This window comes from Girardinichthys multiradiatus, chromosome 11 (assembly GCF_021462225.1).
Source record: "Girardinichthys multiradiatus isolate DD_20200921_A chromosome 11, DD_fGirMul_XY1, whole genome shotgun sequence".
In the NCBI taxonomy this organism is placed as follows: domain Eukaryota; kingdom Metazoa; phylum Chordata; class Actinopteri; order Cyprinodontiformes; family Goodeidae; genus Girardinichthys; species Girardinichthys multiradiatus.
Genome location: NC_061804.1, coordinates 28,558,597 through 28,572,320, shown reverse-complemented (window position 1 = coordinate 28,572,320; position 13,724 = coordinate 28,558,597). Strand labels below are relative to the sequence as shown.

Below are 13,724 nucleotides of genomic sequence, written 5' to 3'. Positions count from 1 at the left end.
GACAAGCATTGTAGGTGGAATACTAGTGCCGACTTCAAACAGAGCAGATGGATTACAGCAGCAAATGACCACTCCAGGTATCATACTTGTTGGCTAAGAATAGAAAACAGAGGCTAAAATTCACCCAAACTGGACAATAACAATGTCATCTAAAAGTTGCAGCCCTAACCATTCCACAGCACAGAGTATTGTTTCAGACCATGTCTTTATGGTCAGTGAATCCATCTTCTGAACGCCACCTCCAGCAGGTTGTGACATGTCACAAAACTTTAATCATCCTAAACTAGTTTCCTGAACTGCAGATTTTAATCCAACAGAAAACCTTTGGGATGTGCAGGAACAGATTTGTATCATTAATGTGCAGCAATTGTGTGATGCCATCATGTCAATAGGGACCAAAATCTCTAATTCTGGTGTCCACACTCTGAATGTTGACACCTTGTGGAATCTATGCCTTGAAGATTGAAGTCCTAAATGTAGAAAATGGTCCCTCTCGGTACAAACAAGTTGTACCTATTAAAGTAGCTAATAAGTGTGGTTAATGTAATCTTCTATAACTAAAATCCTAAGAACATTAACTGTTGTTTAGGTTTGCCTACCATGATTAAATGGTTTGGTAATCTAACAAGTTGGCATGTCAAGTTTTTTATTTTTAAACTAGGTAGTTTAACTCTGACTAAAGATTTTGGTTCAGTCACCCATTATTCTGATGTGAGGAGTGAAGAACATTCCTAATACAGCATTTGTAGGCTTTATTATGAATGAATGCAGGTCCTTCTCAAAATATTAGCATATTGTGATAAATTCCATTATTTTCCATAATGTCATGATGAAAATTTAACATTCATATATTTTAGATTCATTGCACACTAACTGAAATATTTCAGGTCTTTTATTGTCTTAATACGGATGATTTTGGCATACAGCTCATGAAAACCCAAAATTCCTATCTCACAAAATTAGCATATTTCATCCGACCAATAAAATAAGTGTTTTTAATACAAAAAACGTCAACCTTCAAATAATCATGTACAGTTATGCACTCAATACTTGGTCGGGAATCATTTTGCAGAAATGACTGCTTCAATGCGGCGTGGCATGGAGGCAATCAGCCTGTGGCACTGCTGAGGTCTTATGGAGGCCCAGGATGCTTCGATAGCGGCCTTTAGCTCATCCAGAATGTTGGGTCTTGAGTCTCTCAACGTTCTCTTCACAATATCCCACAGATTCTCTATGGGGTTCAGGTCAGGAGAGTTGGCAGGCCAATTGAGCACAGTGATACCATGGTCAGTAAACCATTTACCAGTGGTTCTGGCACTGTGAGCAGGTGCCAGGTCGTGCTGAAAAATGAAATCTTCATCTCCATAAAGCTTTTCAGCAGATGGAAGCATGAAGTGCTCCAAAATCTCCTGCTAGCTAGCTGCATTGATCCTGCCCTTGATAAAACACAGTGGACCAACACCAGCAGCTGACACGGCACCCCAGACCATCACTGACTGTGGGTACTTGACACTGGACTTCTGGTATTTTGGCATTTCCTTCTCCCCAGTATTCCTCCAGACTCTGGCACCTTGATTTCCGAATGACATGCAGAATTTGCTTTCATCCGAAAAAAGTACTTTGGACCACTGAGCAACAGTCCAGTGCTGCTTCTCTGTAGCCCAGGTCAGGCGCTTCTGCTGCTGTTTCTGGTTCAAAAGTGGCTTGACCTGGGGAATGCGGCACCTGTAGCCCATTTCCTGCACACGCCTGTGCACGGTGGCTCTGGATGTTTCTACTCCAGACTCAGTCCACTGCTTCCGCAGGTCCCCCAAGGTCTGGAATTGGCCCTTCTCCATAATCTTCCTCAGGGTCCGGTCACCTCTTCTCGTTGTGCAGCATTTTCTGCCACACTTTTTCCTTCCCACAGACTTCCCACTGAGGTGCCTTGATACAGCACTCTGGGAACAGCCTATTCGTTCAGAAATTTCTTTCTGTGTCTTACCCTCTTGCTTGAGGGTGTCAATAGTGGCCTTCTGGACAGCAGTCAGGTCGGCAGTCTTACCCATGATTGGGGTTTTGAGTGATGAACCAGGCTGGGAGTTTTAAAGGCCTCAGGAATCTTTTGCAGGTGTTTAGAGTTAACTCGTTGATTCAGATGATTAGGTTCATAGCTCGTTTAGAGACCCTTTTAATGATATGCTAATTTTGTGAGATAGGAATTTTGGGTTTTCATGAGCTGTATGCCAAAATCATCCGTATTAAGACAATAAAAGACCTGAAATATTTCAGTTAGTGTCCAATGAATCTAAAATATATGAATGTTAAATTTTCATCATGACATTATGGAAAATAATGAACTTTATCACAATATGCTAATATTTTGAGAAAGACCTGTATATCCACTTAGTAAAAATAAAAATCTATCTCGAGGCTTGTGGTTGAGAAACTTTGTGTTGGAGCAAGAAATTAAATTTGTATCCAGCTTTAGTTAGTTTAGCAACAGAGCAAATGCTAAAGTTAAACTCGCTTGCTTAAAGGTAGAATAAAAGGTATGGGAAGAAACTTGTGCCATCAAAAACTGAATTTGAATTGTTCAGACTAAATGCATTGGTTTGAAAATGAATTTCACTAAACTGAAACTGAATTTAATGGTTTGAAACTGAATTTGTTTGCTTTGAATATCGCTTTGCTTTGTATTGAAAATTCAGCTGGATCATGTTCACTTTCAGTTTCAAAATTGTTTTTTTTTTTTTTTTTGTCACACATCCGGGTCTTTGAAGCTACAGATTAATCAAACACAGATTTGCTGATTCATGGATGTCATTCACTATTGCTGTGTCCAAATTCAGGGACTGCATCCTTTGAAAGTCTCATTTGTAGGCTAATTACGTCATGGTGAGGCAACGAAGGCTATCCAACTTCAAATGCAGCCGATTTCCCCAGATTTGAAGGCTGGAGTCTGATGTATCCTCCATTTCCCACCCTATCCCATGATTCATTGCAGGTCGAAGTAGATTGTTCAAGCGGAAGTAGCAAAGGCCGGATATATTCCGCATTCTGAGACAAAATGAACTTTTACAATGGTTTTTAGACAAGAACGTAGCTGTGTAAACCTAAAATATCTGCTCGATTAATTGCAGAAGTTCTTCGACGTGTTCGGAGATGTCCACTGCTCTAGCAGCTGACTTGCCTTGTCAGCTGACTGGGTGGTTGAGGTGTGCTAAACCCCGAGAAACCAGCTGACTCTGGGAGCAATGTCTTCAAATTCCCGCTGGATCTCACCAATGGGTTGAAGTTAAACAGATATAATTCAGTCAGATATCCAACATTAATGTTTGGTTTATTTATAATATACAACGTATAACAATTTTCCTTTATTTGCTCTACAAAGAAACTTATTTAAACTTTGTTCCTAAAGTTAATGTTAGTGTTTCTGTAGTTAAAAGCCTTACAAATAAATTAAACAAATGGTGTTTGTCATGTCATGTATTTTATGTACAGTACTAGATTTTTATGTCTATGAACACAAATTATTTTGAACATTTTAATCGGCTGAATAATGAACAAGATCATAAAACAAGAACATTTTAAACAAAATGGTATAAGGGATCAGCAATATGTAAAAGGGTCAATTAAAACCATGTAGTTATTTATAGTAGAGACAGCGTTATTAACCTTCAGGCTCAATTTGTTCGGCTTCAAAGCTCTGTGCGTCACGCTAACACGGTTGCTAGGCAACCTAAATTACGCTGAGGTAAGGGCAGGGGAAACGCAGACCGATGTAACACCGGCGGCACACTATGCTAATCTGGCATGTTTAGCTAATAGCTACAGGTAGCATAAGTGTTGCTGTTTGACCATCATTTGTTTACATGACGCTTCTTATAGATGCTCATTTGACTTGGTGATTGACATCCGCCATGTACGCTGCGGTGCTTCAGCTCAAAATGCCGTAAAGGAAGTTTAACCTGCTGTGAAATGTAAATTGACGAATCTGTGTTTGATTAATCTGTGGATATCCTCAAGGACCCGGATGTGTGACACAAAAAACTGAATTCAGACCTGAAAGTGAAAGTAGGCAAACTGAATTGGTAATACAAGGAAATACATTTTAAATTCAAATGAATTCAGTTTCAAACCATTAAATTCAGTTTAGTGAAATAAATTTTCAAACCAATGCATTTAATTTCAAATTGCGCAAATACAGATTAAGTCTGAGCAATTCAAATTCCGTTTCTGATGGCACAAGTTTCTTCCCATTAAAAAGGTTGACATAACTTGTTAGAACAGAAAATTTAAAAAGTTTGATTATTTTAGTAACATTTTATGCCTCAATTACAAACAGTCTTTTATTTCTTTTTATCCTGGTAGGCAAACCATATAATAGTTTGGTGATTGTCCAGAACTTAAGTACATCCATTTAATTAATAAAATGGTGTACCTTCAAAATATATTGTTGCAGCATATAAAGTTTTATAAAACAATACAGAACATACTAATTCATTTGAGGGATTTATCTAATTAATTTAAAGCAAATTATCTTAAAAGTTAATTTATATAATTTTGTTGAGGAAGTAGATTTTTAGAAAATGTTTAATATAACCAATGTATTCAAGTGTCTTTTAGCTGCACATAGTTTCCACTCAAATATGGATTAAAATCTACCCATTAATATGTATGCAAATTCTTTCACCAGTTTTAATGGTTTAACTTGAACAGTTTGTTTTATAAGTAAAGGTGTACATTGTCACTTTGCGTTTGGTCTTCACAATCAGTTCAATGAATCGGTGTCCATACAGTTTTGTTTGCTGTAAACATAAGAAATTCAACTCATTTAACTCAAGTATGGCAGATCCTAAACCATCTAAAGCAGTCTAACACCAATTGTTTAAAGTGATTCTGTCTCTGAGTTCCTGCAGTTATTTTTACCACATGGTTGCCAGATAATCTTTTAATCGGCCAATTAAAATATCATGAAGTGAAGGGCACTTTCACTTTAACAGAACGCCCTACGACACATTCAATAAGCTATTTGCTGCAGGTTGATCAGATGTAATGCCACTGGTTAGATATACGGTTAAGACTAAATACATCTCTTACTTTATGTTGAGGAGGTGTTATAAGAAATGGCCAGCAATAGGTGCCCAGAGATGGGTGACTCACATTTAGCAATGACGCAAACTTAGATAAGACCTAAAATGGTAGCAGTCATTTAGGTTATTTAAAATAAAAACGACACACTAACACGATATTGTTAGTATTATGGCAGATTTGTCTGATCAGACTGCTTCGTTTAAATTTAAAGCTTAAAAGTGTGAGTAGCTGGAAGATTGTGAATAATGAAGATCTCCAAGTACATTTACTTCTTGGCTAGATTTTCTGCAGAGATTGCACCTCTTGTCCATAAACATTGTTTTCAGTGTTTTTTTCCTGTACTCTGATAGCCATATATAAAATCTGGTGCAATCATTAGCCTTCACCCTTATAAGATAGAGTTCACCTGTCTTTAATTTAATTGTAGCATAAATGCAGCTGTTCTGTGAATGTCTCTGAGGCTTTTTAGAAAAAATAAGTGTACAAACTGGATCATGAAGACCAAATACCAATGGACAGGTCACAGAAGTCAACCAGCATGAATACTGTGTTGTGACCTGGCTGATGCCTGAAGGCCTCGGAGCTGTTGATGAAAGATCTGTCTGATAACAGGTTATTTAAAACTTGTTTGTATCATGTGATTCTGCCTGTGCATCTCAAGGGTACAGCAGTGCAAACCTCAGTACACATTGTACTTATGGTTCACCCTCCTTCTTAACAATAAAAAATAAAAAACAGCAAATTTGGGTGTCCTTACTACCAGTATTTTCCAAGTGCTTGAATTAGAATTTGCTTATTAAAATCATCAGAAGTTGAAACTTGGAGCATGTTTCCTTAGAGGGGAGGATGATAATGGTTCACAAATTTTCAAAATCCATGATATTTTAGACGTTCCAGCAGCTGTAATCTGAATTCCCTGACTTTCAAAATGATTTCTCTAGTAGCTACGAGTGTGGGACGGTCTCTCTCCTGCAATATTTCACAGCTTTCACACTACGCTCATATTTATTTCACATTTATTTTTAGAAATGAACAGTGAGCGCATTCACAAATGAGGAGCAAATGTTTTACTTCAACAATAATATGAGAAATGACTTAATACAGCACCTATAGTCAATGAAAACACAGATGATCTCCAGAATGGTCAGCAATTATTCAAAGAGAGCAAAAACATGGGGAAGACACCTGATTTCTGGTTAGAGATGTAAAAAGCAACTAAAAAAAGGTTTGTTTTTGTTGCCACGGCAATTGTTGCTACTACCATGTATCCATGGTTGTCAAAGACATGCTCATGACTATTGTGATGCTGAACTATTTTTGATTAATCTATAACTCTTGTTTTAGCTCTCAGTAAAGGTATTGTTGCAGTGGCATGCTGGTATGATAGTTTGTGTTGTCTCATACCAGTAAGATGGTCATTGGGATTGGATCTCAGCTGTTCAGCCCAAAAAAGGTGGTTTTGTCACCAATGTGTTGTATAAGACTTCAGGCAGCTGTACACATAACATCTGTAATAAGACCTGAGTAAAATGGGAAGATTAGGTAAAATTGATTTAGGGTTTATAGCAATGAAGCATTGCAGCATCATCTGTGAGCATCAGGTGGTTAATTCATTGCTTTTACACAAGTTCACATGAATGTTAGTTTACAATAGTTTACAATACAGTTATAGTAATAGAGGCGGGCTTGTGAAGTTTTACAGCATCCCGTTAAACAAAAGCTTATTTCCTGGCAGCATCATTGAAACAGATGCTCTAATAACTTATTGATAATAGCCTAAAGCTCTTTGGTGTTTCAGGAATAAATGACTCAGACAATAATAGATAAGATGCCAAATTCATCCATACTGCAGTTAAATGTTTAAAGCTGTTAAAGCTACAAGGAACAACATGCCATGGTCAGTCTTTCTGTCTGTTTGCTTTTGTTGTAAATCATTATTTAATCACTATTAAATTTGCTCTTTCAAAAACAACCAAGTAGACATTTCTCTGACTTCACATACAGTAAGGTTAAAGTTACTGATCAGTTCTCAAGTTTTTTCTTTTCATTTTCTTTTCTCATATTTTTTTTCTCTTTATTTACATGTTTTTAATCAAATTCCTAATTCAAATGTGTTTCCTTGTATTCTTTACGGCTGCAGCAAAACATGTGAGCAGTATGACAATAAAACACATGGAAGGGATTAAAAAAGAGGATCAGAGCTGAGTGCAATGGACATATCAAATTACTAAAGACCTTCAGGGTTCATTTGGAGCAAAGTTCCTGTTAAAACCTTTTGGTCTAGTTGATGTGTTCCATTAAGAGGACTTTCAAGAACTGCTGCATCATCCAGAGCTTCTGCTAAAAACGATCAACTAGCAGGCACACAATAATGAGCCCATATTACCAGTTAGATCCACCATGTACGCACCTGCAGTACAGCCTATATGATTACCATTGATACAGGCAACCCCATAGGGATGAAATCAGAAACAAAAAACATTACCTGAAAAACCGCTCTCTTTCAGATGACAAAGTAAAGTAACGTAGTCTGCCACTACACAGGTAAGTCTGATTAAATATTTTGGGGAATACAACTTAAACAGAATTTTGTAAAGTGGAAATGTGCACTGAAACCATACAGACGGAACAAACACAAACAGGAATTTAAACATATTTGTGTCATTTTCCATTCTGAAGATGATCACTTTCAATACCAATGTTTGCTTCAGTGTTGTATTTAGTTGAATCCTGTGGAAACTGATACTTCATCACCTGGTGGTGTTTTTACTATCCGTGTATATTAGTGACAAAATACACACCTGTATACTGGATCTTCAAAATAGATATTGTGTTAGAGTATTTATTCTAACATGTCATTTGTTAGAACAGCCAATCTGACCATCTGTTGCTGCCTCTGCCTCTAATATGTTGCCATCTTGTGGACAATTTTAAATCTGAACAGGTGGACTGATTAATCTTGTGAATGAAACAAGTTTGATAATTACAACTGTTAATCTCCTTTAATTTTCCAGTGTACACATTACATTGTAATGACAAGTTTTATATTTATAATTTTTACAGGAATGCAGACATAACTACTTTTTTACCTCATGACAAGTGTTTATACCTCTGAAGCTGCAGAGGTTTGCAGATCATGTAGGATAATTTGTCATTAGCACAAATCTGACCATTATGGAAGAATGGCAGAAAGAAAACCATATGAAGTCCCGTTTGCAGTTTACCACAAGCCATGTAAGGGGCACTGCAAACATATGGAAGAAGATGCTCTGTTCAGATAAGACCAAAATGGAAGCTTTGATTTTTATGCAAATGCTATGTATGGTGGAAAATAAAAACTGCATATCACCCTGAAAACGCCATTCCCATGGTGAAACGTGGTAGCAGCATCATGCTTTAGGGTAGCTTTTCTTCAGCAGGGACACAGAGGGTGCTAAGAGATGGTTCTCCTTCGAGGAGGACAACAACCCTAAACATACAAGCACAGCTGCAGAGGAATAGTTTAGATCAGAGCATTTTCATGCATAAGAGCGACCCAGTCAAGGTCTAAATCCTATTGAGAATATGGCATATGGTTATATTGCCAGGCCTTATGTAGTGCTTTGCCGACAATTACGACATAGATGTTTCACAGTTTTATTTAGCAAACAAAATGGGTGAAAATCAGCCACATCATTATAAAATTTGTGAACCATAAGCAAATACATTTACAGTATTGCTGTTGCCCTGCTTGTCTCTCTCCTCTGTCACATCCTTTGTGTAAAATCAAAAGAGAAAAGCCATACCTGGATTACAAAATTGTGTTTTAGGCAAGCATTTGTGATGTCTTCTTAGAGTGATAAATGGCAAAATATGAAGGGAGCTGTGGTGTCTTCTTACAGCCACTAGGGGGAGGCCTAGCGTCAGTAACGAGAATGCTGTCGGTGTGAGTATGATTCTAAATATGAATTAAACGGCTTTTAAATGGCAAATTTTTTAAGCACAAACATTTACAGATGAGTTTGATAGGGTCCCACCTGTTATATTTCCAAACATATTGCAACTAAATTGCTTATTAAATGTTGTAAATAAACATCAGAAAGCACTGATTACCTTATAGTCAGCCATTTGTGAAAACATCTCAAAATAAGTCGGTAAACACTTGTGAATTGCATTTAAAATTTATTATAGTTACACCTACAATTGAGGTGATATCAACAGACTGCTGATCAGATAAAGTAGGCGCAACGAAACATAAACCTCTTTAAATAAAATATTCTCTCTGAAGGCCAGAAGACTAGCAATCTTGGACTAGCTGCTGTGGATTGTGGCCCAGAAAAAACATATTTCTTTATGCGTTATGGGCCAGTGGTCCTAGATGTTGCCAAAACTCTGGCTGAGGCCAATTTGGCAGCTTTTAACACCAGTGGCATTTAACTGCTACTAATATAAGGGACACCCCTCTTTGAGCTGTTCACCATTAAATTACTTACTGAATACTGACAGCAGAGTGTATAATTACAACACATCAGATATTTAATTTAGGGTTGCTTGCTTGATAACTCAAGTAGCTTAAGGGGAAACACAACTATGAAAGTAAACTACACAGTAAACATTACATCTTGACACATATCGAACAGACTGCAGGCTAAACCTTAATCAGTGATGGCTACCAAATGGTGGAAACCGCTGAATCCTGGCTTTGCTTTGCTTCCTCTGATTAATCTCCTCAACATGCATCATCCCCCATCCATCATACAGCTCGTGATACAATCAACCTTATTATTTACTGAATGGTTAAACCATGTTTTTTTTTTTGTTTTTTTTTTGCATAAGATGTTTCTAATTTTACCGATCCATGATGTCTGTATTACTCATTTTAACTTTCTGTAATCACGTTGACATCCAAAATGATGGTGGTCACTGAAAATGTTTGTAGGGTGATAAAAGTTTAATTCTGTTTTGATGATTTCTCTCTGCACACTGCAGTCTGGAGACTTAAAATGAATTCCTTGAGAGTTGGAACTGGGCAAAAACTGCCCTGAATTGAAATCAGACAAAAATAATCAATAAATAAAGTAACAACCTTAAATTCTCCACAAAAAATGGATTTATGTACTTCTATAAAGCCATCAAGAAAAAAATAAAGAATTTTTGGGATACATTTTGTGAGATGGGCCATGAATTGGCGCTTTATAAATAAAACTGAATTTAATCGAATTATCCTGAAAAAGCTATCTCTATCATCAAACGTCCTTTTTGTTGAAATGGGAAAAATATCCAAACGTCAGCTTGTGCTCTTTTTGTTTGATGTAATTTAATTTTTCCTTCTCCAGTTTCTGATCTTATCTCCATACCATAAATGACAGTGTAAATTTGCTTGTCTTTGCTTTGTCATCATTTGTTTCACTGGCTTTGGACCTCACTAAAAATGCAGTCTGATCACTTTGTCCAATTTATCCTGCTGTAACCTGGATTTCTTTTTCCAGCTTATAATAGATTTTTTGCCTTAAGCTTTACTGGATATAAATCCAATTCATTTCTACCAGTTTCTAAGAGTTATCGTACAAACATCAACCAATGTTTTTCTTATTTCTTTTGCTGAATTTCCATATTGTCGAGGCATTTCAGAACTGTTGACGGGCAACAACTAATAGCTTTTGTTATACTGAATCACCTTCTCAGTGAACTGTTTTTACTACTTGAGGCTTTTATAACACAGCTCTGTTGTTTGGACCAAGTTTACTGTCAACGAGAGCCTGAATACATACACAACATTAAGTATTTATTTTTCATATCGAACCCATTTCTGTATGTATCATTTAGTGTTTTTTATGAGGAATGCAAAACACAAGTTGATCCTATGCTTTTGGGAAACAACGTAATTGCTATAATACCAATAGCTAGAATTTTCAGCTGCTTAAAAAATCAGGTTATTTTTTTTCTGAATGATGTTTCATACACATTTGAAAATACTCATCACTCACCCTGCTCTCGGCTAACTGAAATTATTTTCTGCACAATGCAGCGCTTTTTCAATTTTAAATTTCAAAAGAGCTGCTGCTGCTGATTTTTCATTTTCTATTTTTTGTAGAGAAGTTAAACTTGGATATCGCGGAACACTCTTATTTACTTTGAATATAAATGTAAAATATTTAAAATGACAGGAACTTCACATGTTACCGAAAGAATTGAAGAATGACTTAAAGTAGGTTTGAATTGCTTGTTTGCTTGCCAGTTATTGGCCAACGAGAGACAATTTAAAGTAACATTAAACCCAAATGGGTCCCACACAAGAAGCCCTTAGTCCATATTGGGCACACATACATGAAAAAGAGTATGTTCAAATCAGTTTTACTACGATACGAACAATTTACAACATGAAGTATGTCAATCTATTAGACAAGAAAAAAATTAGATCTATCTAATCCAAATCCATTCAGTACAGCCGTCCACCCAGGAGTAAACCCTGGAAGGGTTGCCAGTCCATCGCAAGGCAACACAGAACAAGCTACTATGTACACACTCACTCACTCACTTCTAAGCAGTGGCGCCGGAATAGGGGGGTCCACGGAGCCATTCTATTTGCAAACCCATCGTTCTAATAACCTGCTGTTCCGTAGTCAGAACAGTGAAACCTTCCTCAGATAAAGCAGTAAGATTAAGAGTTAACACAAAGGGATCTGGGACCAAAGATCCTGAAATAGTATAAGGATCAGTTCTGATAGGACATGACTCAAATTTATGTCTGTTGATTAAAGCACATAAAACAGATATAATAGCTTCGCAACCTACTGTCTTCCCAAGGAAATAAGGTGTACTTTCCTCCTGTGTAATACAAATATCTGGACCTGTAATCGGATTTCTATTACCCCGAATTCTATAAAGAGTTCCCGTAGAAGCACATGTTAAATCAGTCTCACTAGAAAATCTACTAACATTTCTGCTTTCCCTAACAATATAATTCCTCACTCAAGGAAAAATAACCTCCACCAGCTGGTTATGTTGCCTATCTGGAAAGAAAGTAGTATCAATAGGAACAGGTACTAAAAATGGTTGATCATTAATAAAACACGTGGAATCCAACAACAAACATAGCAAGTGTCATTTCTAATCTTCCTCACAGTTTGATGCATCCGTTGCCACCAGACATTATCAGCATGATCATAGTAGTCAGGAAAGTGATGAATCTCTCTTTGAATCCGCTGATGAGTATTATTAGCATAATTCCTCAGATTAGCCTTACATTATCTTTGCTGTACCTTTTCCCAAATGAACACAAGAGTTATAAAAAGACTTGCAATACCAATCATTGGCATCAGAACAAACCACCTTCCATATAGCTGCATCGTGACCTTGAAGTGGAATGTCCTTTCTTCTGGTACTGAAAGCAAACAGTTTTTTTTCAAAGAAAACAAATTATAAACAAACTTAAAAAACAAAAAAATCCTGCTGTCTCTCCTGAGTGGCTTCAAGCTGCCCTGTTATTAGTCTGGTACAGGTGGGCGGTCGTAGGAAGCTCCTTTAGAAATATATTTAGAAACAGGAACTCTAACCTGCTGGAAGTTAGGCTTCCATAGTCCAACTAAACAACAGTGGAAATGAACACATTCAAATTTGTAATAATACCATAATGATAGATAACAAGCAATAAACATAAAAGTTAGATAAAAGCATCCGAGATTTCCTCCTCAGAGTCAGTCTCGCTGTCAAAGTGGGAGAAAAGAATTTGGCTGATCCTTGCTGTCCAGGCAAAGGAGCCCCTAGTAGCCACCAAATGTTAAGACGTTAAGGAGAATAAGCATCATGGCGCATGTTTGACTGTCTCTCTGTTGCAGACGTCACCAGTCCATCATCCAGAGAAAGGTTATGTGCAAATGTGTAGAGGTCTTCACTGTATGTTTCCTATGTGTCTCTCACTGTGGTGTGTGTGCAGTGAGGCAAATGACCTTATGATTTCTAACTTTCAGACAATGCGATGGCCTTAAGTAGATTCTGAAATAACGTTGCACTGCTCAAGGGATTGTGCCCTTGTAAAAATAGTGTTCTTCAATCACTCGCCAGTGATCAGCTTACAGGTCTTTGTCTTGTGGTGGTCCGCTGTCCTCACACCTTTCAGGCCGTGGATGATCCAGTTGGAAGATGACTTGTGTCCTGGAAGCCAGATGAAGCTGGAGGAGCTAGAGCTTTCCTGCAGCTTTCCTGGGTATCTAGTAGGATCTGAAATGGGCCATTCCAGCCCTGGACTTCCTGTGTTTTCTCCTAAATTCTCTGACCAGAATCCAGTTGCCAGGAATAAAGGACTGGAGGGTGGAAGTGGCTGTTTCTGGTAATGCAGCCTTCACCATCTGTGAAAATTGAGAAAACACAGTGGACAGGTTTTGACAGTAAAACAACATCCTATCTTCACACAAAGATGTGGAAGAAAATGATCTTGGCAATATCCCCATGTCCAAATTAGGAGACCTGCCACACAGCACTTCAAAAGGACTGAGATTTGCCTGTGTCCTTTGTCTCAATCTCATATAAGTGAGAACAGGACCTTCACAACACTTGGCTAATTTTCAATTCAAAGTCCCATTCTCAAACCTAAGTGCTTAACTACATGAACTTCATCAAAACATCCAACAAAATCAAAAGAATTGATCTTCTGACTTCACCTGGTATAC

At 37.3% G+C, this 13,724-nt stretch overlaps 1 protein-coding gene across 2 annotated transcripts in view; it reads left to right on the top strand.

The window, feature by feature from the left end:
* cnih2 (cornichon family AMPA receptor auxiliary protein 2) overlaps window positions 1-13,724 on the top strand; it is a 54,995-nt gene that overhangs the window by 1,116 nt on the left and 40,155 nt on the right. The window lies entirely within an intron of this gene.